The sequence below is a fragment of the Pseudophryne corroboree genome, chromosome 1 (assembly GCF_028390025.1).
Source record: "Pseudophryne corroboree isolate aPseCor3 chromosome 1, aPseCor3.hap2, whole genome shotgun sequence".
Classification (NCBI taxonomy): Eukaryota; Metazoa; Chordata; class Amphibia; order Anura; family Myobatrachidae; genus Pseudophryne; species Pseudophryne corroboree.
The window spans coordinates 1162056603-1162080779 of NC_086444.1; positions in this window are offsets into that span (position 1 = coordinate 1162056603).

Genomic DNA, 24177 nt, shown 5'->3' on the forward strand with positions numbered 1-24177 from the left:
GGGATTAGCCGAAAGGGCAATACCTGCAAATTATGGGGGCCAGTTGCTCAAGTAAGGGACGTTCAACCAGGGTTCAGGTTGACATACCGCGGCCCAGGGGGTCAGCGAGGTTCATTATGTGTGAAAAGTATGGTTCACACACAGAAGTTTTATGCAATGAATGGGAACGTATGACTGCGGAAGATAGGGAACCATTCCCTAAGGTAGGCAGTTTTGAACCAGAGGTATTGCAGAATTTAAGGATTAGGATATGTCTGATAAAATCCCGAAAACAAAGGGTCAGACACACAGATTGTTTAAATTTATGGCAGCAAGAGGGTGATATGCAAAGAGAATTAGCTCACGCAGCAGGTTCCAAACCTAGCAGGAAAATGATGGCAACCGCACCACCACCACCGTATATTGTGGGGGAGAAAGTGGCTACAGACAATGGCATATTGGTATCAGATAAAAGTATAGGTGAGAAATGTACTAACGCTAATCCTTGCCAGTTGTATCCCATTTTAAATTTTCCCTAGGACTGCGAGCAGGAAGATGAGCCCAGCACGATATCGGCACTCTCTCTAACAGCCACCAGACAGAATACTCAGGTGGGCACGGCCCAACCAGCAAGAGCAGTAGTAAGGACCCCTAGCGGAGGGATAAGTGAGGTCGTGTCTACAGGTAAGTACGGTACCATACATTATGCAGAGACAATAGCACCTCACATTGTGGAGTCAACTCAGAATGACGTAGTTGAATTAAATCCTGTCAGGGTGATCGCAGTCCCCAATGGGAGGACTGACGCTCAGGGAGTAACTCCCGTCAGGAACATTGCCATGCATTGTCCCTGGTCCCGGACAGAATTGAGGTCAATTATGTCAGAATTTCCGATCCCAGTGTCACGATCCGGGTATCTGGACGCCATTTCTTACCCATCAGATGCCTCCTAAGGCTGGCTCAGCGCTCCAGGACCGGATCCCATCTGTTATCCTAATGTTCACATTCCTGCATCCTCTCCTGTCTCTCTGAGACGCTGTCACAGTAACGCCTTATTACATCTGGCATGGCGTCTCCCGCGGCCTCCGCCGCCGTCCCTGAGCTTCTGCATGAAGAGTGTCAGAGTGGCGATTACGTCAGCCGCGGCCTCCGCTGTGTCCGCGTGGTTGGATGTGCACTTGTCAGCCTGGCGTCTCCTGTCTCCAGTGGCCGGCGCCGCCATTACTGTTTTCATTATCACATGGATTACAAACCAAACTTCCCTCCAAGTGTCTGCATGGGCGCAGCCATCTTGGATTCTGTCAGCTGATCATTTCCTCCAATCTGTTGTCAGTATTGTTAATCTGCATAATTGCCTAGCCAATCCCTTCCTTGCTGCAGGTATAAATACACTGTGCCTGAGCAAGGAAGGCGTCAGTGCTTTGGTTGTCAAACCTAGTTCCTGTTTGTCTCTCTCCTGTGATTGTCTTCCAGGTTCCAGCTCCTGTCTCAAGACTTCCACCATAGAGACCCGCACCAGCATTCCACCTGCGGTGTAGCCTGACTCTCCAATCCATTGTGGATTCATCTGTTTCCAGCTACAACATTACCTGCTTCCAGCTCAGCTTTCAGCAGAGTACAGCTTCCCTTAAAGGGCCGGTGTCCTTTCTACACTTTACCACTCTCCACCGGTATTATTATTTCTCCGCTCTCAAGTTCTACATTTCAGTTCATATTTCATCGCTCCCAAGTTCATCTATTATTTAACTGGTTCCAGCCAGTATCCACTCCGTGCTAACAACAGTCTGGTTCCAGCCAGTATCCACAGCAGCTGTTTTACCTTCAGCAACCCAGCTTTTCCTGGAACACCAGCTGGCACAATCCTGGGTTATCTCCATTGCTACAGTCGGGCCTGGTAAGGACTTTCCATCTAGAAGATCATAAGAACTATCTCACACTACCAGTGCCCTGTGGCTCCTGCCATCCTGTAGTACCCAGGAACTGTATTTATTATTTGCTGACTTTTACGTTTTCTTTTACTGCTGCTGTGTTGCGGAGTTGTCATAATAAACATCATTGACTTTTATCCAAGTTGTCGTGGTCACGCCTTCGGGCAGTTATTATTCATGTTACTTACATGTCCAGGGGTCTGATACAACCTCCCAGGTTCCGGTACATCTCAGCCCCTACAACTGAGGCTGCCTCCCGTCAGCTCAGGCCCTCAGTTGTGACAGTAAGCACTGACCTAATGAATCCAGCCGGAGACCAGGATCAAGCGGCCAGGCCGATGCAAGAACTGGCAGCCCGACTAGAACATCAGGAGGCTGCACAGGGCCACATCATCCGCTGTCTCCAGGATCTCTCTACTCGGCTGGATGGGATTCAGACAACTCTCCGTGGATCAGGCGCATCTGGTGCGTCAACCACAGTGACTCCAGCTATAACCCCACCCACCTTACCCATTTCTGCTCCACGTCTTCATCTTCCAATGCCAGCAAAATTTGACGGATCTCCAAGATTCTGCAGGGGATTTCTCAACCAGTGTGAGATTCAGTTTGAGCTACAACCTGGCAATTTTCCCAGTGACCGTACAAAAATTGCCTACATTATCTCTCTTCTCAGTGGCTCCGCCCTTGACTGGGCATCACCGTTATGGGAGAGGTCCGACACCCTGCTATCTTCTTACACTGCATTCGTGTCAACATTCAGGCGCATCTTCGACGAGCCAGGCCGGGTAACCTCAGCTTCATCCGAGATTCTCCGTTTACGCCAGGGGTCACGTACTGTAGGACAATATCTGATACAGTTCCAGATCCTGGCATCCGAACTGGCATGGAACGACGAGGCCCTGTATGCTGCATTCTGGCATGGCTTATCTGAGCTTATTAAAGATGAGTTAGCTACCAGAGACTTACCTTCTAAGTTAGATGAGCTAATCTCACTCTGCACGAAAGTTGATTTACGTTTCAGAGAGAGAGCAACTGAGCGTGGAAGATCATCTGCTCCAAAATCTTCTGCTCCTCCTCCTCGTCAACTGTCACCATCTAAAGATGAGCCCATGCAAATTGGCCGTTCCCGTTTAACTCCTGCTGAGCGCCGAAGACGCCTCTCTGAGTCTCTTTGTCTTTACTGTGCAGCTCCGTCTCACACCATCAATGCCTGTCCCGAACGTCCGGGAAAACTCCAAACCCTAGCTCGCCCAGGAGAGGGCCGGCTAGGAGTAATGATCTCCTCTCCATCTCCTCATGATTGTAATCTCCCAGTCTCGCTTCAAGTTGCTCAACGTTATCGGAACGTCATTGCCCTCCTTGATTCCGGAGCAGCTGGGAACTTTATTACTGAAGCCTATGTTAAACGGTGGTCCCTACCCACCGAGAGACTTCCTTCCTCCTTTTCCTTAACTGCCGTGGATGGCAGTAAAATTTTTGATACTGTTATTGCTCTAAGGACTCTACCAGTTCGTCTGAGAGTGGGAGTTCTTCATTCCGAACTTATTTCACTTTTAGTGATTCCAAGAGCCACACATCCTGTGGTCCTGGGCCTTCCATGGCTCCGTCTTCACAATCCTACAATTGATTGGACGACTACGCAAATCCTGGCATGGGGTTCCTCCTGTGCAGAGACATGTTTGTTTAAAGTATTGCCTGTCTGTTCTTCCTCCCCCAGGTCGTCTGATGTTCCACCTCCTCCATATCAAGATTTCACGGATGTGTTCAGTAAAGCTTCTGCTGATATCCTTCCTCCTCATAGAGAATGGGACTGCCCGATTGATCTCGTTCCAGGGAAGGTTCCACCTCGAGGCCGAACTTATCCGTTGTCTCTGCCTGAGACGCATTCTATGGAGGAATACATTAAAGAGAACCTAGCAAAGGGGTTCATTCGACCTTCTTCTTCCCCAGCCGGCGCAGGCTTCTTTTTTGTAAAAAAGAAAGATGGTGGTCTGCGGCCGTGCATCGACTACAGAGGTTTGAACGACATTACCATCAAGAACCGTTATCCTTTACCCCTGATTACTGAGCTCTTTGACAGAGTTAGCGGAGCTACCATCTTTACAAAGCTGGACTTGCGAGGTGCATACAATCTCATCCGGATCCGTGAGGGTGACGAGTGGAAGACCGCCTTTAACACCCGTGACGGACATTATGAGTACCTCGTCATGCCCTTCGGATTGAGCAATGCTCCAGCTGTCTTCCAGCATTTTGTCAATGAGATCTTCAGAGACATTCTATACCGTCATGTCGTGGTCTATCTAGACGATATCCTCATTTTTGCCAACGATTTAGAGGAACATCGTTTTTGGGTTAAAGAGGTTCTGTCCCGTCTCCGTGTCAATCATCTCTATTGCAAATTAGAAAAATGCGTCTTTGAAGTCAAGTCCATTCCGTTTCTAGGGTACATTGTGTCCGGTTCCGGACTAGAGATGGATCCTGAGAAACTACAAGCAATTCAGAATTGGCCGGTACCCTTAACCCTCAAAGGGGTCCAGAGGTTCTTAGGGTTCGCCAATTATTACCGAAAGTTTATACGAGACTTTTCCACCATTGTGGCGCCTATTACTGCTTTCACCAAGAAGGGTGCTAACCCGTCCAAGTGGTCTGAAGAAGCCATGCAAGCTTTTCATCTTTTAAAACAGAGGTTCATCTCTGCGCCTGTCCTGAAACAGCCTGACATCGACTCTCCTTTCATCCTAGAGGTGGATGCCTCCTCCGTTGGAGTAGGAGCGGTGTTATCTCAGAGGGCTAAAGATGGCCATTTACATCCTTGCAGTTTCTTCTCCCGGAAGTTCTCCCCAGCTGAGCGCAACTATGCCATTGGCGACCAGGAGTTGCTAGCCATCAAGCTCGCTCTAGAAGAGTGGAGGTATCTGTTGGAGGGAGCTTCTCATTTAATCACCATACTTACAGACCACAAGAACCTTTTATACCTGAAGGGCGCACAATGTCTCAACCCTCGTCAGGCCAGATGGGCACTTTTCTTTTCCAGGTTCGACTTTAAACTCCAGTTCTGTCCGGGCTCTCAGAATCGCAAGGCCGATGCCCTTTCCCGCTCATGGGAGCAAGAAAATGAGTCAGAGTCTTCAGACAAGCATCCTATTATAAATCCGTTGGCATTCTCCACGGTAGGGATGGACTCTACGCCCCCATCAGGGAAAAGTTTTGTGAAGCCGATGCTAAGGAAGAAGCTCATGCATTGGGCCCATGCTTCCCGTTTTGCCGGACATACAGGTATCCAAAAAACCCTGGAGTTTATCTCTAGGTCCTATTGGTGGCCAACTCTGAAAAAAGACGTCTTGGAGTTTATTGCATCTTGCCCAAAGTGTGCCCAACATAAAGTATCCCGCCAGTCGCCTGCGGGGCAACTGGTTCCACTATCCGTTCCCCGTCGACCATGGACCCACTTGTCGATGGATTTCATTACAGACTTACCCATGTGCAACAAGTTCAATACCATCTGGGTGGTAGTTGACCGGTTCACCAAGATGGCACACTTCATTCCTCTCACCGGTCTTCCGTCAGCTTCCAAGTTGGCTCAAGTATTCATACAAGAGATCTTCCGACTCCACGGTCTTCCTGAAGAAATTATCTCAGATCGAGGAGTTCAATTCACAGCCAAATTCTGGCGAAGTTTATGCCAAGTCCTCCAAGTCAAGCTAAAGTTTTCCACGGCTTACCATCCTCAGACCAATGGTCAAACCGAGAGGGTGAATCAGGACTTGGAGGCCTTCCTCCGCATCTATGTGTCCTCCTCTCAAGATGACTGGGTTCAATTACTTCCCTGGGCCGAGTTCTGTCATAACAACCAGTATCATTCTTCATCTGCTTCAACACCATTCTTCACTAACTTTGGATTCCACCCTAAAGTCCCTGAGTTCCAACCGCTTCCAGCAACTTCTGTTCCCGCAGTGGATATCACCTTGCATCAGTTTGCCAATATCTGGAAGAGCGTACGATCAGCTCTGCTCAAGGCATCGTTCAGGTACAAGAAGTTTGCGGATAAGAAGCGTCGAGCAGTTCCTGCTCTCAAGGTGGGTGATCGGGTATGGTTATCCACGAAGAATTTGAGGTTAAGAGTTCCCAGTATGAAGTTTGCACCTCGCTATATCGGTCCTTTCAAGATTGAACAAGTCATCAATCCTGTTGCTTACAGACTCCAGTTGCCTCCCTTCTTAAAAATACCCAGGACATTCCATGTTTCCCTGTTGAAACCGCTGATCTTGAATCGGTTTCATTCCTCACTTCCTCCAACTCCGAAAGTCCAAACTCAACGAGGCGTTGAGTATGAAGTGGCCAAGATCCTGGACTCACGTCACCGTTACGGTCAACTACAGTATCTTATTGACTGGAAGGGTTACGGCCCTGAGGAACGTTCATGGACCAATGCTTCTGATGTCCATGCTCCTGCCTTGGTCCGGAGATTCCATTCCAAGTTTCCTCAAAAGCCAAAGAAGTGTCCTGGGGCCACTCCTAAAGGGGGGGGTGCTGTCACGATCCGGGTATCTGGACGCCATTTCTTACCCATCAGATGCCTCCTAAGGCTGGCTCAGCGCTCCAGGACCGGATCCCATCTGTTATCCTAATGTTCACATTCCTGCATCCTCTCCTGTCTCTCTGAGACGCTGTCACAGTAACGCCTTATTACATCTGGCATGGCGTCTCCCGCGGCCTCCGCCGCCGTCCCTGAGCTTCTGCATGCAGAGTGTCAGAGTGGCGATTACGTCAGCCGCGGCCTCCGCTGTGTCCGCGTGGTTGGATGTGCACTTGTCAGCCTGGTGTCTCCTGTCTCCAGTGGCCGGCGCCGCCATTACTGTTTTCATTATCACATGGATTACAAACCAAACTTCCCTCCAAGTGTCTGCATGGGCGCAGCCATCTTGGATTCTGTCAGCTGATCATTTCCTCCAATCTGTTGTCAGTATTGTTAATCTGCATAATTGCCTAGCCAATACCTTCCTTGCTGCAGGTATAAATACACTGTGCCTGAGCAAGGAAGGCGTCAGTGCTTTGGTTGTCAAACCTAGTTCCTGTTTGTCTCTCTCCTGTGATTGTCTTCCAGGTTCCAGCTCCTGTCTCAAGACTTCCACCATAGAGACCCGCACCAGCATTCCACCTGCGGTGTAGCCTGACTCTCCAATCCATTGTGGATTCATCTGTTTCCAGCTACAACATTACCTGCTTCCAGCTCAGCTTTCAGCAGAGTACAGCTTCCCTTAAAGGGCCGGTGTCCTTTCTACACTTTACCACTCTCCACCGGTATTATTATTTCTCCGCTCTCAAGTTCTACATTTCAGTTCATATTTCATCGCTCCCAAGTTCATCTATTATTTAACTGGTTCCAGCCAGTATCCACTCCGTGCTAACAACAGTCTGGTTCCAGCCAGTATCCACAGCAGCTGTTTTACCTTCAGCAACCCAGCTTTTCCTGGAACACCAGCTGGCACAATCCTGGGTTATCTCCATTGCTACAGTCGGGCCTGGTAAGGACTTTCCATCTAGAAGATCATAAGAACTATCTCACACTACCAGTGCCCTGTGGCTCCTGCCATCCTGTAGTACCCAGGAACTGTATTTATTATTTGCTGACTTTTACGTTTTCTTTTACTGCTGCTGTGTTGCGGAGTTGTCATAATAAACATCATTGACTTTTATCCAAGTTGTCGTGGTCACGCCTTCGGGCAGTTATTATTCATGTTACTTACATGTCCAGGGGTCTGATACAACCTCCCAGGTTCCGGTACATCTCAGCCCCTACAACTGAGGCTGCCTCCCGTCAGCTCAGGCCCTCAGTTGTGACACCCAGAAAGGATCTAGTTGCATGCCAGAGGTTCATTAAAGAGTTAGGTAACGCCACCGAACCCACAAACAAAGATTGGCGAACAGTGCTACGAGTATGTTTACCTTCCAATATTGACCCCGCGAAATTCATTACTGATTGTAGATTAGACGTACCTCTCACTGATGAGTACTCAGGAGAATGTACGACAAATCAATCTGCAATTAGGAGTATATTTCCCTACTGTTATCAAATGGAATAAAATCTTTTCCATAAGACAAAAAGAAGGTGAAACTGCATCTGAATATTTCCATCGAGCACTGCAGGAAATGGCTAGATACACTGGGATCGAGGACATTAAGGACAATGTACATCACAGGGAGGTAGCTGTGTCAGTATTAATGGACGGGTTAAAAGAGGCATTAAGAACAAGGGTACAAACCTCTCTACCTAACTGGAGAGGTATCTCGGTGGCTGCACTAAGAGAGTCCGCTATCGAGCACGACCGGAACGTCATTAAGCACAGGGAATCTCAGGGGGATAAGCTGATGACAGTAAGTATAAATGCTCTTACAACAAAACCACATCAGCCAAAACCCCAGACCCTTGATGGTAAGTCGCATGTAGTAGTATGCTATAACTGTCGGAAGGAAGGACATTTTGCACGGAACTGTAGGTATAAAGACACACATAATGTATACCGACCCCCTAGACCAGGATATGAACCACACTATAATACACGTAATTGGGATCAGGAACCGCATAGGAGAAGTTATGAGCCACATGCAGGGGAAACAAGGAGGTACCCACCTAGGAGGGACTGGCAGACCTCCGAAAATTCTCAGTTACCCCCCTCACATATTGTAGCTGCCAGTGCGCTGTGGGAGGGTCACAATATACAATAGGGGTTGGGCCACACCTGTAGTCTGCAGCCAGTGAAGTTGATTGCTAGCCTTGGTAGTGAACCTGAGGTCACAGTTGATGTAGCTGGTAGATCATTACCTTTTCTGGTAGATACAGGGGCGGCCAGGTCAGTGTTAAATTCGATGGTAGGTATAAAAACCACGGGTAAAACAATTTCGGCAATGGGAGTAACAGGAACAGTGCAACAATACCCTTTGAGTAGACCAGTAGAGATTACGATAGGGCCCTTGCAAACCAAGCATTCCTTTTTGCTAGCTGCATCGGCTCTGACTAATCTACTTGGGAGAGATTTATTGTGTAAAATGAGGTGTGTCATATATTGTACTCCTGAGGGTGTCTTCTTGGATATACCCGAGAATCACGTTCAGGAAGTGCAGGATATGTTAGACACCCCACAAAGGCTAATGTCACACTCTGCTGTTATAGACAGGTGTCCATCAAAGGTAGAGGAAATGATCTCACGAATACCGGGTTCCCTGTGGACCAAAGATGGACAAGACACTGGATTGATGGTGAATGTAGCTCCAGTAGTAGTGCAAATAAAAGATGGTAGGATAGCTCCAACAATCCCTCAGTATCCTCTGAAGCCAGAGGTGGAATTAGGAGTGTACCCAGTCATAGAGCGCTTGCTACAACAGGGCATCCTAGTCAGGACGTCCAGCACTGCCAATAGTCCCATCTTCCCTGTAAAAAAGAGTGGGGGGAGGGGTTACAGGCTAGTGCAGGATCTAAGGGGGATAAACAAGATAGTTGAGAGCCAATTCCCCGTAGTGCCAAATCCAGCTGTCATCCTCATGCAAATTCCCCCTACTGCAAAATTATTCACTGTCATTGACCTCTGTTCTGCCTTCTTTTCTGTCCCTCTGCACCCTGACAGCCAATACCTGTTTGCATTCACATACAGGAGAGTACAGTACACCTGGACTCGCCTACCCCAAGGTTTCATTGACAGCCCAAGTATTTTCTCCCAGGCTTTGCATGACTGTTTACAATCCTTTCAACCTGAGAGCGGATCAGTATTAATACAGTATGTCGATGACTTATTGCTGTGTTCGGATTCACTCGAATCGTCCTTGAAAGATACGAAACAGCTTCTGTTTCACCTTTCTAATACGGGACACAAGGTTTCAAAGAATAAGTTGCAGCTGTGCCAGACCAGGGTAAAATATTTGGGACATTGCTTGACGCAAGGACTTAGACACTTCACCGCTGATAGAATACAGGCGATTCGCGACATGACTCTGCCACAAACCCAGCAACAGATCCGCACCTTTCTTGGAATGTGTCGGGTACTGCCGAAACTGGATCCCAGGGTTCTCCATACTGGCTTTACCTTTGCAAGAGATGGTCTCTTCGAACAAACCAGATCGGATCTTGCACACAGATGAGTCCGAACTGGCATTTGAGAGACTCAAACAGTGCCTATCACAGGCACCTGCATTAGGAATGCCAGATTATGGGAAACCCTTTGAATTGTACGGTACGGAAAGTGCTGGGTGTGCGGCAGGTGTCCTAACCCAGAGACATGGTGATGGCAACAGGCCAGTAGCTTACTACAGTGCACAGTTGGACACCGTAGCACGGTCTCTCCCCACATGCTTGCGAAGTGTTGCAGCGATAGCTTTGCTAGTAAGTAAAAGCGAAGACGTAGTGTTAGGACATAACCTGACAATCCATACACCTCATGCAGTATCAGCCTTACTGAACTCCGCCCAAACCAGACATATCTCATCGGCACGGTTTACAAAGTGGGAATTAGCACTAATGGCCCCTGTAAACATCACCATAAAGAGATGCAGCGCACTAAATCCTGCAACTTATCTGCCAAGTGTGCCTGGACAGGCACAAAGGGTGGAGGATGAGAATGATGGTGAAGGAGGATTTAGTGCAGACACTGATATGCATGATTGTATGGAATACCTGAAGCAGACTTTCACTGCAAGACCTGACATTAGTGACAACCCACTGGAAGGCGTAGATTTTACTTTTTACACTGACGGTAGTTGCCACAGACAGACGGAATCGGGAGACTTGTGCACTGGGTACGCAGTTGTAGATGACAGAAGTATCATAGAAGCTGAGCCCCTGGGCCCACCGCACTCAGCGCAAGTTGCTGAGCTGGTCGCCCTAACCAGAGCGTGTGAATTGGCCAAGGGTAAGTCAGCCAATATATACACAGATTCTAGGTATGCCTTTGGAGTAGTGCATGATTTCGGGGCCCTATGGCGCCTCAGAAATTTCATGACGGCAGCTGGCACACCTGTAGCGCATGCGTCCCACATAAAAAAGGCTTCTAACAGTGATACAAGAACCAGACAGAGTGGCTGTTATCAAGTGCAAAGCACACACTTACAACCAAGACCCAATCTCACTTGGTAACAGCCGGGCAGACAAAGCTGCTAAATCAGTAGCCAGCACCCCCATACATACAAACGAACATCACATCACTGATGACATTCAACACAATCAACACACAAAAATTAATTGATATGCAAAATTTGTGTTCTCCACAGGAAAAGGCGGTCTGGAGGTCAAAGGGGTATGGCCAGGAGTCCTCAGGACTCTGGACAGGTGGACAGGGTAAGCCAGTGGCCCCCAGAGCATATCTTCCAAGCTTAGCTGAGGCGGCACACGGTCTGACTCATCTGGGTAAAGAGGGTATGTGTAAGCTGGTGAGAGCCTACTGGTGTGCGCCAGGATTCTCTTCTCATGCGGGTAAGAGAGCAATGACATGTCTTACTTGCTTGAGGAAGAATATTGGAAAGTCAATACCAACAGAACCATCCCATATCCCTCCGACAGATGGCCCTTTTCAGGTAAAACAAATTGATTTCATACAGTTACCACCCTGTAGGAATTTAAAATATGTGTTAGTCTGTATTGATGTGTTTTCCAATTGGGTAGAAGCATTCCCTGCTGCCACAAATACTGCTACGTTCACTGCAAAGAAAATTGTGCAGGAATTTGTGTGTAGATATGGTATCCCTAGAATAATTGAAAGCGATAGGGGTACCCATTTTACAGGTGAAGTCTTTCAGGTTATGTGCAAACCGATGGGAATTAATAGCAAGCTGCATACTCCGTACCAACCACAGATGAGTGCCAAGGTGGAGAGAGTGAACAGCACTATTAAGAACAAGCTGAGCAAAGTGATGGCTGAGACTGGATTGTTGTGGCCAGAAGCTTTGCCACTAGTATTGTACAGCATCAGAACCACTCCCAGGTCCCCCCTTAACCTATCACCCTTTGAGATTCTTTTTGGCCGACAACCTCATGTAATGATAGACCCCCAGGATGATTTGAAATGCAATAACGAAGTGACTGTAAAATATTTGGTTAAGATAAGCCAGCAGCTGAGGAATCAAAATAGAAATCTAAAGCTAGTGATTCCTGACCTACCGAACAGTAATTGTCATGACATTGAACCTGGGGATTATGTAATGATTCGAAATTTTCTACGCTCAGGTTGCCTCATTGACAGGTGGGAAGGACCGTACCAAGTCTTGCTAACCAGCACGACAGCATTAAAGGTTGCCGAAAGAGAGACTTGGGTCCACTCGTCCCACTGTAAGAAGGTCGCTGACCCGGAGAGAACCCGTGACAAAGAGCAGAGTGTAGAGAACATCGTATCACTGGAGTGTCTGTTCCGGGAAGGTTGAGAGGCAGGACTGTTGAGACGGCACCTGAGCGCGGAGAACAACAAGACCAGAGGCGGTTGTCGCACAAGTTTTTTATTATTATTTTCTCCATCTCCCACTACCCTCCCTCTCTCCTTCTCTTTCTCCCCCTTCTTGTTTCCCTTCTCTTCCCTTAACAAGATGGACTTACCCCAAGAGACTGTGTTCCGGGTTTTCCTGTTAATCCTGTTGTTGACCAGGACAGTCTGTTTCGGTGAGGGTCCCAGAGAGGTCGAGAAAGGATCTGGAATGGGTTCTGATGGCGAGGATGGATTTGTAGAATCTCAAGAGCAACACATCAATCGAGCAAAGGCGAGTATCAGAAAGCGATCTGGTAGTCAGGGAGCTCGGAGGCACTGTGAAGGGTTATTGGCTGAGGAAAATTGCATTTGTAGGAATTGTGGTAACATAGTCGAGGATGGGTGCATCCAGAGATGTCAGTCCAGCATTAATATCGACATGGACCGTCATCCTTTGAGTGATTACCACTCACTAGTGGGTTAGGTCTTAAACCAGACAGAATGCTGGGTGTGCTCACAAGTACCTCAAGGTCAGAGCAAGTCAGGATTAGTACCGTACCCTTTAGCAATAGATGAGGTACTCGAATTACGGGGTGGGAGACCAGTGGACAAGAAATTTAATATTTCTAGGCCCCCTAGCTTGAAGCTCCACCAGTTTCATGAAGATAGATCCTTATTATGTTTCAATATTTCCAATTACCGAAAACCGGGAAATTGGGAAGTGACGTGGAATAACCAGACAATGACCTTTTCACACAGAGCTGATAGGATACCCATAGACTCTGAACTTGTACGCCAAATAGCCAACAGTGGAAGGTATTTCCGGTATAGGTATACTCGAGGAAGCAAGACCGTGTGGGTTGGAGAAGTATCACCAGAGTACTGTGCTCATATCATCCAGCCTGATACTTGTACTGAGCAGATGGGAGAACTAGGGATTGGGTTTTTCACTTGGAAAGTTTGTAATATGGTAATGTCATATTCTGTCCCCTATGTTCTCCCCGATGATGCCTATTTCATATGTGGGAGGAAGGCGTATAAGTGGCTTGCCCCGAGCTCAGAAGGATTGTGTTATATTGGAAGAGTGTTGCCAGAGGTCATGACCATAACCCATGATAAGATGAAAGAGGTTCACCGCAGTGCCCAGGCTCCTTATACTCATACTCACTATGAACACACAGTCAAGAGACACCTCATAGAGAAGACAGAGCACGTAGCCTCTGATTTGATCCACGAATCCACCGGGATTCAATTCCTTCTTGCATTAGACATCACCCGTACTGCCAGAGGAATTATAAATTATAGGTATATCCATGCGCTAGCGAACCTGATAGATAATATCACTGAGATGTATGACGACACCTTCAGGTATACGGGAAGGGAGTTACAAGCTTACAAGACAGAACTGATCCAGCACAGGATGGTCCTCAATTATATCAACAGCCGTGACGGGTGGGTACTGTGTCACTTTGGCAACTCAGTATGGTGTGAATTGCTGTACGTATATTACAAACAGCACTGACGACCCCACAGAGATTGTCGATCAAAAGATGGATGATATATTGCAGTTGAAGTGGGAGTTCCGGAGAAGACACAACCTCACCCTGACCCCTGTGGGTAATGAGCTGACCGGCTGGGTCTCATGGTTGAACCCACGAAATTGGTTCTCAGGATTAGGAGAGTGGGCTCAAAATGTTATTATGAGTGTAGGAAAGTTTCTCCTTTGTATCCTGGGAGTCGTCATAATTATTGGCTTGATATTTAGGTGTGTTCGAATTCTTACGCGGCGCAAGCACGGCACAAAATTGATGAGTCTAAGGAGCGGGGGCGCTGTTACAGCAGCAGATTTTATTTACGACCCATCCTTAGAGAAGTGTTATGATAAGGTGTTAGGTTCCTGGTGCTCAGAACAAGGGAGATGTTGTGTAGTGAGTCCTGAGCACCAGAACGTGACGCTGAAATAAGGTGTGGTGTGGAAATAGCCCCTAGCACCCTACCTCCGTTGTTTTACCCGTGTGGTCAGTTCACGCCTGAGTGACTATGGTTTCTTGGGCCCACGGCAGCCGCGTTTGAAGGGCGGATTATGTCTGCCCAACTCCGATGCCCCCAGGTCTTAGCGTGAGACAAGGCGTGAACCGAGACAGGATAATAACAAGGGGACCTCTAGCTAAAACAAACAGAAGGCTAGGGGCTACTAACAACTTTAAACCTAAATATATGTGCGGCACGCCGCCAAAGGAAAAGAACAACAAAGGAAATGGTGTCCACTCGCCGACACAATACCGTTGTGTACCGGCGGTGACAGCACAAGCAGAACCCTCTGCAAAACACCAGAAACAAATTATAACTAAAGAATACTGTGGCCTGAGCCGACGGACGCGGCAAAGCCGCTACTCACGGAACCGGTACAAATACTGGCAAACGGCTAGGAACCCCCAATGTAGCTGACACAGACTCTCAGAACTGGAGGACAGGCAGAATCCCAAACGACAGACCGGTGGACACCAAGAAGCCAAATATTCGACCAGGCACAGACAAAGCCACAGGACTCCTGGACAGGAACACTTCACGGCAGGACACAGGATCAGACACTGGAATCGACACTGGAATCAACACAGGAACCAACACTCAAAGCAGCTAGGCAGACACTGCTAGACAGGAGCTCAGGAACTGGCAGGGACTAGCTCAGAACTCAAGAACTCTGGAACCCAGGAAATATCACCAGCGTCTGTGAATTGCACTGAGCCAGCATATAACAGAGAGTCTTAATTAATTATGTCGTGCAGCTGCACAACTGAGAGGTGCAATCACGAGACAGGTGAGGCTGAACATATGGGAACAAGCTGCAATTACACAGACTCACCACTGGCAGCAAACAAGAATATTCTAAAACCAGAGCAACGGGAAAACTTGGCCTGCAAGACAACTATAAACATAAAATAGGAATGAACCACTACCTGTGGTTCATAACAGTACCCTTTCCTTAAGGGTGAACTCCGAACACCCCATGACACCCACGGGGAACATGAACAGAAGTATAACATAAAATACATAACCAAAAATGCAAAACAGGAATGAGCCACAGCCGTGGCTCATAACATTACCCCCCCACTTGAGGAGGGGTCAAAGGACCCCAAAATTCAGGTTATACAAAACAAGGTATACATTAATAAACCTGACACTGGAATAAACAGACAAAGACAAGTAACAGAAACAAGCTGTAGCAACAGCTTGTAACAGTCCCCCCCCCCCCTTGACAGTGGCCACTGGACACAAGACAGGGAAAAAAAAAAATCTTTTTTTTTTTATATCAAGGCAAGAGTCAATAAGATTTCTTTTTCTTTTTCTTCTTTTTACCCTGTGCTTGCTTGGCGACACCAGGAAAGGAAGAAGCCTCTGGCTCAAAAAATTCTTCAAAACATATAGGTCGAGCAATCAGATGCTTCTTCCGTCTTCTACCAGAGTGCCCCGGCATATAAGAAACCTCATCAGTTTCGGAATCTGAGAACAGACCATAGATTGGTTCCATTCCCCCAGGTACCGAAACTTTAGAAGATTTCCTGTAGGGAGAAGACAGGAAAGCACATCCAGTAGCAATGGAAATAGGCTGTGATCTTTGTGCCGAGTTTACAGTATACAGTGGACTCTCAGCATATAAGACGGGTGACCTAGAGGAACCTGAACCAATTTCTTTGGAACCATATCTCTTAATAACTGCATCACTGAATGCCGGGGGATCCTGAAGAATGGGATCTTCAGCTTTCATTAGGCTGGTCGCCCACTCAAAAGGCTCTCCTCTAAAGGAATATATCAGATAGAGCACAAGGTTCTCTGAAGTGATGCCCAGAAATGGTCTAGACAACAAAATGGTGTAATAGTGTTTGTAAAGCGCCAGAAATTGGACTAAGTCCCCATCAAAGATTATAGATGTTGAGATATCAACAGAGTCAGGATCTGCTTCCTTCCCATCTGACTGACTAGAGTGCTTAGCTAGGACCTGGTCACTATTGACCTTACTCGAGGCTAAGACTTTCTGAACCCCACCTGGGGCAGTGACTTTCTGAACCCCACCTGGGGCAGTGACCCTCGGAACCCCACCTGGGGCAGTGGCCCTCGGAACCTCACCTGGGGCAGTGGCCCTCAGAACCCCACCTGGGGTAGTGACTTTCTGAACCCCACCCGGGGCAGTGACTTTCTGAACCCCACCCGGGGCAGTGACTTTCTGAACCCCACCCGGGGCAGTGACTTTCTGAACCCCACCCGGGGCAGTGGCCTCCGGGTACCCCGCTGGGGCAGTGGCCTCCGGGAACCCCGCTGGGGCCAGAACCTCGGATTCTTTTACTGGGACCGGGCCGTCGGCCTCCCTCACTGGGACCGGGCCGTCGGCCTCCCTCACTGGGACCGAGCCGTCGGCCTCCCTCACTGGGACCGAGCCGTCGGCCTCCCTCTCCGAGTCGATAATTATCGAAACTTCTCCCGGGACTATGACTTCCGGGACTTTTGCTGAAGCTATAACCTTCAGAACCTCCACTAACGCTATGCCTCTTGAGTCCTTTCCTGGGGAAGCGACTTCTAGACCCTTCTTTGGGGCTTTGTCTCTCAAACCCCACTTGGGGATATTACTTCAAAGATCCCTTCTAAAGTTTTGCTTCGCGAGTTCCCTTCTAGAACTATGGTTTTAGACACCTTCTCTGGAGTTGCGCTTTTCAAGTCTCTACCTGGGGTAACAGCTTCTGAGACCCCTTCTGGTATTGACACCTGAGCTATAATATTCGATGTCCCTCTATAACCTAGAGCATCGGGTACCGCTCCAGGACTCTGGGCATCGGGTACCGCTCCAGGACTCTGGGCATCGGGTACCGCTCCAGGACTCTGGGCATCGGGTACCGCTCCAGGACTCTGGGCACCGGGCACCGCTCCAGGACCCTGGGCACCGCTCCAGGACCCTGGGCATCGGGCACCGCTCCAGGACCCTGGGCATCGGGCACCGCTCCAGGACCCCGGGCATCGGGCACCGCTCCAGGGGCTTGCAACTCTGCTTCAACAGGAAAATCAAAAGAGGAGAGAAACATTCTCCTTTGGTTCCTGAATCTATAATGGGGCTCCCTAGCCCAAGGACCCCAATTATAGGACAGAGTGCTTTTTAGTGTCGGTTGTGTGACAAGTACCTCTGCCACAGTAGAGACAGGAGTAGGTCTTGTATCCTGACTAAACTTGGCCAGAGGACAGGACTTGTTGCCACACTTTGGCTTGCGCAACTCACAGGTCTGCAGATAGTGGCCTTAACCCCCACAATATAGGCATAAATCTAAGTTTCTGCGACGCAGATGCTCCTCTTCTGAGAGCCTGGGCCGCAGAAAACTTTTAAACCTTTTCTCTTTAATTAAACCTGAGGATTCACTTGTCACCATACTGTGAGCAAGAGTCTCTTTATAGGATGAACTCTCAACAACTTCTGGCAAAATAAGCAAAGTTTTGGTCAGAAGGTTTTGCAGTTGCTTTAAGGATTGCTGCAAAACTTCCAGCCGCTCAGGTTTCAAAGCACTGAAAGCAGAGTTCAGGGCTGAGAGAGATGCTTGCAGGGCTTGCATAGTAGGCATAGGAGGATTTCAAACTAGACAAGACAAGACACGATTCTAGACACGATTCTAAGACAAGATTCTAGACAAGATTCTTAGACAATATTCTTAGACAAGATTCTAGACATGATTCTAAGACAAGATTCTAAGACAAGATTCTAAGACAAGATTTCTTAGACAATATTCTAGACAAGACAAGACTGGACTGGATTTTTAAACTAGACAAGACAAGACTGGGCTGGATTTTTAAACACTGGACTGGATTCAGCACACTGAATTCTAGACAGGACTGGATTTTTAAACACCGGACTGGATTCCGCACACTGAATTCTAGACAGGACTGGATTCTAAACAAGACACTGGACTGGGCCAAAACAGAAAAAGCTTTATTTCTTTTTTGTTGTATGGCTGGTGATAATGTTAGGTTCCTGGTGCTCAGAACAAGGGAGATGTTGCGTAGTGAGTCCTGAGCACCAGAACGTGACGCTGAAATAAGGTGTGGTGTGGAAATAGCCCCTAGCACCCTACCTCCGTTGTTTTACCCGTGTGGTCAGTTCACACCTGAGTGACTATGGTTTCTTGGGCCCACGGCAGCAGCGTTTGAAGGGCGGATTATGTCTGCCCAACTCCGATGCCCCCAGGTCTTAGCGTGAGACAAGGCGTGAACTGAGACAGGATAATAACAAGGGGACCTCTAGCTAAAACAAACAGAAGGCTAGGGGCTACTAACAACCCTAAACCTAAATATATGTGCGGCACGCCGCCAAAGGAAAAGAACAACAAAGGAAATGCTGTCCACTCGCCGACACAATACCGTTGTGTACCGGCGATGACAGCACAAGCAGAACCCTCTGCAAAACACCAGAAACAAATTATAACTAAAGAATACTGCGGCCTGAGCCGACGGACGCGGCAAAGCCGCTACTCACGGAACAGGTACAAATACTGGCAAACGGACAGGAACCCCCAATGTAGCCGACACAGACTCTCAGAACTGGAGGACAGGCAGAATCCCAAACGACAGACCGGTGGACACCAAGAAGCCAAATATTCGACCAGGCACAGACAAAGCCACAGGACTCCTGGACAGGAACGCTTCACGGCAGGACACAGGATCAGACACTGGAATCGACACTGGAATCAACACAGGAACCGACACTCAAAGCAGCTAGACAGACACTGCTAGACAGGAGCTCAGGAACTGGCAGGGACTAGCTCAGAACTCAAGAACTCTGGAACCCAGGAAATATCACCAGCGTCTGTGAATTGCACTGAGCCAGCATATAACAGAGAGTCTTAATTAATTATGTCGTGCAGCTGCCCTGCTGCACAACTGAGAGGTGCAATCAAGAGACAGGTGAGGCTGAACACATGGGAACAAGCTGCAATTACACAGACTCACCACTGGCAGCAAACAAGAATATTCTAAAACCAGAGCAACGGGAAAACCTGGCCTGCAAGACAACTATAAACATAAAATAGGAATGAACCACTACCTGTGGTTCATAACAGTACCCTTTCCTTAAGGGTGAACTCCGAACACCCCATGACACCCACGGGGAACATGAACAGAAGTATAACATAAAATACATAACAAAAAATGCAAAACAGGAATGAGCCACAGCCGTGGCTCATAACATAAGGATTGCAAATGAATTCCATGGCCTGTTTCTTTCACCCGTTTTTCCTTTGTCTCCCCCTCTGCCCAGATACACCCATCCGGAAAAGACATCGACCATACCCAAGAATGTTTATGAAAATGTTATGTGAATGTATTTTTGTCTTATCTTCATCTCTACAACCTTCAGTTAATGACACACATAGTCGACAGGTGATATCCACATGTACTAGCACTCACATATGTTCCCCCTCCATGTATCATCAACTAAATGTGCACCCCATTTGTTGGAACAAAAAGCCGAAAAGAGCTCGGTAGTGTTTGTTGGCCCACTTACAGACCCTTAATACGGGATAAGAAAGATTTAATGTATACTTCGCAATACTTCGATGCTTATCTAGAACGTATACGGCACGATGATACATGCCCCTCAGACATGGATTCATACATACATGCTTTTTACTATCCCACTAGGTCATACATTTCCCACCTACAACTCTCCTCCGACCACCCAATCGTCTGTAGATATTGTATTGATATTTTTCTGTTTAGTGATTAGATAGTGGCAGTTATTGTTGACTACCAAAGGATGGACTGTCAAAGTCAAAAAATATAGAAGAACACACAGCACGTATAAACTGCACACACATGCCCACTGCGCGTGCACTTGTTCTGCCGTGCGTGCACATATCCGCAATTTGGTATGGTCGCTCCCGCGGTTCTGCGCGTGGTATGGGTATTTACGGCAGAGTTTGTGAACGTATGGAGAGCTATCAAAACATTACATATTTAATCCAAATAGTGCACATTGTACACATAGCCCCCCTGCACCACATCAGAAAGTAACAACAGTTTAAATGATTCCAGAACAAAGGGATTCACCTTTACAGGATAAGAGGGGACAGACTAAGGTTATAAGGTGGTGTTTGGTATCCAGCTGTAGGGTATTTTAAGGGTAACATTCCGGTGTTGGTTTGCGGAAGATCGCATGTTCCTGCAGATAGTTAGGTCCAGAAGCAGAATATAGATATAAACTGTATTTACTGTATATTATGTATGCGGCGGGAATCCAGAGGAGACCACCCACAAGAGCAGTTGGGAAAGACATCGCCTACCTTTTCAAATCAACCTATGACCTCTCCTGTACTGTAAAAGTGCATTCCTGTGTCCAATGGACAAAGGGATTACAGTATCCATTGTATTGCTTTTGGAAGACTTGTATAAATAAAGCCTGCTGCAGCCCGGCCTGGCACAAGACTCTCAATGTTATCAACCTGATAGCGGAGGACCGGACCGGGAGGCGCACACGAATATACTCACGTATGTACATTGACTGTAGCCATTTACTCTGTTGTATTGTAGTGCATAATTTGTATTGTTTTTTCTTCCTGTCAGGGCAGCGTCTTTCTACTCGCAGACAGCTGCAATTTCTCAGATTCACGATCCATGCTGAATTAGGTCTTTAGACAATTTATGGAAGCTCGTGTTCACTAAGTGTTAGATTTGAGCATTTTAAAGAGCGATACGGGAGTAGATTAAACACCCGAACCTGGCATTGCATACTTCCAGGCAAGGAAGAGTTAAAGTTTTGACAGGGGCTGGATTTTGATTGGGGTGAGGTGAGCTTAGCCTATGGAGAAGGAGTGAGGGGTGGGGTTTATGAGGCATTTAGGGGTGGTCAGGATCAGCCACCTTCGGGATTTTTCCTGCGGGATATTACCAACCCTCCTTCACTCCTTTGTTCCACAGTTTTTTTCTGGTTGGTGTCAGCCTAATTGTGGCAGGAAAGGACGGTTGCAGTTGCCATCTGCCTTGTGAGCTTAAGGCGCTCTCCTACTGGGATCAGCCGCACCACCTGTCCAGGTGGGCCTCAGGTTGTTGTGTCATTGGGGTGGGAGGTGGATACCTTGAGCGTGGTTATAGGCTCTCATTAGATGACCAGTGTGGGTAGGCAGTGGTGATCTCGCATTGTGGGGCCGTTCGTTCTGTGCCACCATACTTTATCTGTCTTTCTTCCTTCCTCTTTAAGATTCTAGTTATATATATTCTAGTAAGATATCTAAAGGTGGGTACACACTGGAAAGATATATCTGCAGATCAATTGATCTGCAGATATATCTATGGATGGATCGGGCAGTGTGCTGTGCATACACACAGCCCGATCCGTCAGGGACTGACGTCATGAACTGGGCAGGCGTGTACACACGCCCGTCCAGTTCAGCTTTCAATCACCGCCGGCCGCCGCAGCATGTGTACGGGCGGTCGGCCGACCGCCGTACACACACAGCGACGTGCCAATATATATCGGTAGATATATTGTCCGTCAGCTGTGCTGCGGGGCCGACGCGATACGTCTGTGAACGACGGAGTTCACAGACGTATCGGCCGTACATACTGGCCAACGGACCCGCAATATATCGGCCAGTGTGTACGGGCCTTTAGCGATCTTAAACAGGTATTTTAAATAGTTTAATTAGCTTAAATAAATAATTAATAAATAATAAATAATTCATGAATAAATAATTGGTAAATAAAGCTGATCTTCCTTTCCCCTTACTCAAGTCTCCGTGTCTTTATGTATGGGTTTGAGGTTATGTGTCAGCCACTCCAGCCAGCCCCCCATGTCATTCAAGGCCTGAAGTTCAGCCTCCCCCGTCCCACCCGCCCCCATGCCTGTCCGAATCCGTTACTTACGGAGTACGCTGGCGGCAATGTAGTTGCAGATAGAGCACCTTGACACCTGCACCGCACTAAGGGGTCTATTTACTAAGCCTTGGATGGAGATAAATCCGATGGAGATAAAGTCCCAGCCAATCAGCTCCTAACTGTCATGTCACAGGCTGGGTTTAAAAAATGACAGTTAGAAGTCGATTGGCTGCTACTTTATCTCTGTTGGATTTCTCTCCATCCAAAGCTTAGTGAATAGACCTCTAAAAACAGTGTTCAGCTGTACTTTATTTAAAGTTTGAACGCTGTAGTGTGGCGCTGAATACCGGCATCAGTAACAAGCGGCCCCTTCACAAATTCAGCCCTGGTGGCGGGCCCCTATGGTTGCATAGCAGTAAATCTGCTATTGCCCCTCCCCCTGTCATTCTGCTTTGATCCACACAAAGGATAAATTAATGCTTAATGCTTAAGAGGAGATGTATCAAACCTTGGAGAAAAATAAAGTACTAACAAATCAGCTTCTCACTGGCATTTTTTCAAATGCAGTCTGTAAAATGACAGATGCTGATTGGTTGGTACGTTATATCTCTCCAAGGTTTGATACATTTTTCCCTTTGTATGTAAAATCACTGATCAAATTTAAACAGTGTTTTTTTTAAATTAATGTTTTGATATTGAGCACTTTAATTTTTTTAACTAGTTATCAACGAATGAATGGCAAATGTAGTTTATAGTGTCACACAGCAGATGGCGCTAAAGGATCACAAGTTATTAGCAAACTAGCTGCGTTCTGTTACTGGACTTCATAACTGGCTTATTGAAATCATTAGATTATGACAATAGCTTCCACTTTACACTTTTACTATATGTAAGCATATATACTTTATATGTTCCGTAATGCTTGATTTAAAAGTTTCCACAATTTAGAGAACCATGTATAATAAATACAAAAGTAAATGTAAAAATGGTCTCTCTTTCTCTACACTGGTATTTCTCTCCTTAACATTTGTGGCACCTTAAAAATAAAGGATAATGGGGGTAATTCAGAGTTGATCGCAGCAGCAAATTTGTTAGCAGTTGGCCAAAACCATGGCCCTCATTCCGAGTTGTTCGCTCTGTAAAAATCTTCGCATCGCAGCGATTTTCCGCTTAATGCGCATGCGCAATGTTCGCACTGCGACTGCGCCAAGTAAATTTGCTATGCAGTTAGGAATTTTACTCACGGCTTTTTCATCGTTCTGGAGATCGTAATGTGATTGACAGGAAATGGGTGTTACTGGGCGGAAACAGGCCGTTTTATGGGCGTGTGGGAAAAAATGCTACCGTTTCCGGAAAAAACGCAGGAGTGGCCGGAGAAACGGAGGAGTGTCTGGGCGAACGCTGGGTGTGTTTGTGACGTCAAACCAGGAACGACAAGCACTGAACTGATCGCAGATGCCGAGTAAGTCTGGAGCTACTCAGAAACTGCTACGAGGTGTGTAATCGCAATATTGCGAATACATCGTTCGCAATTTTAAGATGCTAAGATTCACTCCCAGTAGGCGGCGGCTTAGCATGAGCAAATCTGCTAAAATCCGCTTGCGAGCGAACAACTCGGAATGAGGGCCCATGTGCACTGCAGGGGGGCAGATATAACATGTGCAGAGAGAGTTAGATTTGGGTGGGTTATTTTGTTTCTGTGCAGGTTATATACTGGCTGCTTTATTTTTACACTGCAATTTAGATTTCAGTTTGAATACACCCCACCCAAATCTAACTCTCTCTGCACATGTTATATCTGCCCCTCCTGCAGTGCACATAGGGGGTCATTCCGAGTTGTTCGCTCGTTGCCGATTTTCGCTATGCTGCGATTTGTTGCTAATTGCGCATGCGCAAGGCATGCAGGGCGCATGCGCTTAGTTATTTAACTAAAATCTTAGTAGATTTGCTGTGGATTCTGCAGCGCTTTTCAGTCGCACTGCTGA